Source organism: Moschus berezovskii, chromosome 1, assembly GCF_049115385.1.
Source record: "Moschus berezovskii isolate FMDL1 chromosome 1, NW_MosBer_1.0, whole genome shotgun sequence".
In the NCBI taxonomy this organism is placed as follows: domain Eukaryota; kingdom Metazoa; phylum Chordata; class Mammalia; order Artiodactyla; family Moschidae; genus Moschus; species Moschus berezovskii.
The window spans coordinates 144,191,922-144,196,799 of record NC_142460.1 but is presented as its reverse complement, the minus strand read 5'-3'; positions in this window follow the sequence as shown (position 1 = coordinate 144,196,799).

Sequence of the window (4,878 nt, the reverse complement as noted above, 5' to 3'; positions counted from 1 at the left end):
TTGCCAGTATCCACTGGATCATAGAAAAAGCGAGAGAATTCCAGAAAAATATCTTCTTCATTGACTATGAAAAGCCTTTGACTGTGTGGTTCACAACAGGCTGTGGAAAATTCTTAAAGAGATGGGAATACCAGACCACCTTAACTGCCTCCTGAGAAACCTGTATGCTGGTCAAGAAGCAACAGTTAGCACCGGACATGGAACAATGGATTGGTTCCAAATTGGGAAAGGAGTACATTAAGGCTGTATATTGGCTCCCTGCTTATTTAATTTATATGCAGAGTATGTCATGTGAAATGCTGGTCTGGATGAAGCACAAGTGGAATCAAGATTGCCAGGAGAAATATCAGTAACCTCAGATATTCAGATGACACCACCCTAATGGCAGAAAGTGAAGAGGAACTGAAGAGCCTCTTGATGAAAGCGAAAGAGTGAAAAAGTTGGCTTAAAACTCAATATTCAGAAAATGAATATCACGGCATCCAGTCCTATCACTTCATAGCAAATAGATGGGGAAACAATGAAAACAGTGACAGACTTTATTTCCTTGGGCTTCCATGAAATTAATAGGCACATGCTCCTTGGAAGAAAAGCTATGACAAACCTAGACAGTGTATAAAAAGCAGAGACATTACTTTGCCAACAAAAGTCCACATAGTCAAAGCTATAGATTTTCCAGTGGTCATATATGAATGTGAGATTGGACTACAAAGAAAGCTGAGAACCAAAGAACTGATGCTCTTGAACTATGGTGTTGGAGAAGACTCTTGAGATTCCCTTGGACTGCAAAAAGGTCAAATCAGTCAATCCTAAAGGAAACCAACCCTGAATATTAATTGGAAGGACAGATGCTGAAGCTGAAGCTCCAGTATTTTAGCCATCTTATGTGAAGCACTGACTCATTGGATAAGATCCTGATGCTGGGAAGGAATGAGTGCAAGGAGAGAAGGGGACGACAGAGGACAAGATGGTTGGATGGCATCACTGACTCAGTGGACATGAGTTTTAGTGAACTGGGAGATGGTGAGGGACAATGAGGCCTGGCGTGCAGCAGTCCATGGGGTTGCAAAGAGATGGACACGACTGAGCTACTGATCAGCAGCACACTGTGTAGGTGCTAGTGGTAAAGAACCTGCCTGCCAATGCAAGAGACATGAAAGACATGGGTTCAATCCCCAGGTCACGAAGATCCCCTGGAGGAGAGCATGGCAACCCACTCAGTATTCTTGCCTGGAGAATCCCGTGGATATCAGATCCTGGAGGGCTATAGTCCATAGGATAGCAAAGAGTAGGACATAACTGAAGCGACTTAGCATGCACTCACTAGGTTAATCACAGCTTTCCTTCCCAGGAGCAAGCATCTATTATTTTTATGGCTGCAGTCACCATCTGCAATCATTTAGGAGCCCAAGGAAATAAAATCTGTCACTGTTCCAACTTTTCCCCCATCTAGTTGCCATGAAATGATGGGACCTGATGCTGTGATCTTAGTTTTTTGAGTGTTGAGTTTTAAGCCAGCTTTTTCCCTCCCGTTTTCACCTTCATCAAGAGACTGTTATTTAATTCTTCTTCATTTTCTGCCATTAGGGTGGTGTCATCTTCATATCTGAGGTTATTGATTATTCCTCCTGGCAATCTTGATTCCAGCTTGTGCTTCATCCAGCCCAGCATTTCATATGATGTACTCTGCATATAAGTTACATAAGCAGGGTGACAATATACAGCCCTAACATACTCCTTTCCCAGTTTTGAACCAGTCCATATCCAGTTCTAACCGTTGCTTCTTGACCAGAATACAGGTTTCTCAGGAGGCAGGTAAGGTGCTCAGTGAAGCAGAAATAGATGTTCTTCTGGAATTATGTCTCTTTCTTTATGATCCAATGCATGTTGGCAATTTGATTTCTGGTTCCTCTGCCTTTTCTAAATCCAACTTGCGCATCTGAAATTTCTCAGTTCATATACTAGTGAAGCCTAACTTAAAGGATTTTGAGCATAACCTTCAGTTCAGTTCATTTCAGTTGAGTCGCTCAGTCATGTCTGACTCTTTGCAACCCTATAAACCGCAGCACGCTAGGCCTCCCTGTCCATCACCAACTCCCAGAGTTTACCCAAACTCATGTCCATTGAGTCAGTGATGCCATCCAACCATCTCATCCTCTGTCATCCCCTTCTCCTCCTGCCTTCAATCTTTCCCAACCATCAGGGTCTTTTCAAATGAGTCAGCCCTTTGCATCAGGTGGCCAAAATATTGGTGTTTCAGCTTCAATATCAGTCCTTCCAATGAACACCCAAGACTGATTTCCTTTAGGATGGACTGGTTGGATCTCCTTGCAATCCAAGGGACTCTCAAGAGTCTTCTCCAACACCACAGTTCAAAAGCATCGATTCTTCTGTGCTCAGCTTTCTTTATAGTCCAACTCTCACATCCATACATGACTACTGAAAAAACCATAGCCTTGGCTAGACAGACCTTTGTTGACAAAGTAATGTCTCTGCTTTTTAATATGCTGTCTAGGTTGGTCATAACTTTCCTTCCAAGGAGTAATCATCTTTTAATTTCATGGCATGTACTGCTGAAGCCTAGCTTGAATGATTTTGAACATAACTTTACTAGCATGCAAAATAAGCACAATTTGTATGGTAATTTGTATATTCTTTGGCATTGCCCTTCTTTGGGATTCAAACAAAAACTAACTTTTTCCATTCTTGTGGTCACTGCTGAGTTTTTCAAATTTGCTGACATGAGTGCAGCACTTTAACATCATCATCTTTTAGGGTTTTAAATAGCTCAGCTGGAATTCCATCACCTCCACTCGTCTTGTTTGCAGTAATGCTCCCTAAGGCCCACTTGACTTCAGACTCCAGGATGTTAGGCTCTAGGTGAGTGACCACACCATCGTGGTTGTCTGGGTCATTAAGACCTTTTTGGATAGTTTGTCTGTGTATTCTTGCCACCTTTTCTCTTTTGCTATTGTTAGGCCCTTACTGTTTCACCCTACTACCGACAGGGAAAAATATCACTTTTATGAAAATTCTCCACTTGAGTGAAAAAAAATCTCTTTTCTTTGTGAGTTTATTTGTATAATGAATTATCTCTCTAAAAATTCCAATATGTAATAGTTCTATTAGTATGCTTGAAGATTAATTAACAGGGACACTTCTTATCTTATTTGACTTTCATAGGTTTTGTCCATCTACATTGTGGAATGGATGATTGTTTCCCAACATTTTATTTTGTTACTTATGTATGGCTTCATGCTAGCCAAAGGTTAAATGTTACAATTATTTATGCTAATCTCAATTTGCTTTTGTGCTGTAGACAGTACAAATAAAGCTGCACCAATTGATTACACATCACTGACAGCAGAAGAAACATACAGTTTCATCAGTGAAAAAACTGAGTCATGTAGTAACTCAATGGTTATGTGCAGCCTCATGAGAATGACAATCAAAGCCAGGTCATAATGATATGAATATTTATTGGGTACCTCATCCTGCTTGATGAATTCAATAGTCCATTAAAAATATGTTTAAAAGGAAACATTTCTGTCTTTATTGAATACTATTTTATAAAATATAGTGTATTATATTGGAGTTTTAAGTATTTTTAAACTGAATCTCTTGTTTTTAAGTCTTATTATTTTGTAGTCATTTGATTTAATTTAAAAATGGATGAATATCACATTTAAATATCTATGTTCACAAATATTTCTTTGTCTGACACAGGTCCATTGTTGTTTCATATGGATATTATTTTGGTAAATTAGACTGAAGAATAGTTAGAAATGATACAAATGTATATAAACAATGTCTTAGCTAAAATAAACATCTATAAAATTTGTTTATCAAAATAATTGTCTAAGGCTTGGTGATAAATTACTTAAAGAATGAAAATAGAATGCATAACTTCCAAACTGTTAGAGGGAAAGAAAGAGGAGGATAAAGAAAACACTGTCAGCTCAATAGAAATCAGGAAAGGAAGAGAAAAAATAGGCCAAATATTCAGCAACTATTTAATGAATGTCTGCTATAGACCAGAAAATTTTCTGTGAAAATGTTATTTTAGCAGATTGGTAAGCACAATAAGTGTTATTAGATTAAAGTCTTCTATTAAATGTCAAAGACTTTCAAGTTGGATAGATTGGTTTTTTAAAAGACTCCAGAAAAAAATAATTGAAGATAAGAAATTGAGACTATAATGCTTTGTAAATTGACATTATTTAAAAGATTGGAAAGATAAAATGCTAGTTAAGTAAGTTATTTAAATAAAGATCTAGCTCTTACATGAGAAAAAGACTAGATATGTGTGACTTACTTAAGCAAAACATGTGGAAAGACTTATAACAAAGGAATGGGAAAAGATATGTAATATGAATGTGTTTCACCTAATGATATAACCTTAAAATATGTAAATTCACAGATATACAGAATTACAAGGTAAAGCCAACATATGCACAATCATAGTGGGATTTTTTAAAAAATCTCAGAAATTAATCTATCATAGCTAAATTTTATAGGGATTAAAAATCCTAATATGTAGACTAGATTTAGATAATTAAAATTTACCTTTAAAATTAGTAGCAGAATGCACATTACTTTTGTTTCTGGTTGTTATTAACTTGACTGTCAGGCCATGTGATCAATTATCAAATTATAAACCAAAATCTTAAGATCTTCTGATCCTGAATTCAAAGTCCTCTGGCAATCTGGCTAATTAGCCTTAACAGAACTCTTCTCTGCTTCCAGTTGTTCCTCGCTTTCCCTGTGAAATTTATTAAAGAGTATTAAATCTTAGACCTCAAGGAAAAGAGGACACAGATAAGCAAGTATCTGCTTACTAAAGCATTCTCTATGAGTGAAGGAAACTGCGACTTTCTA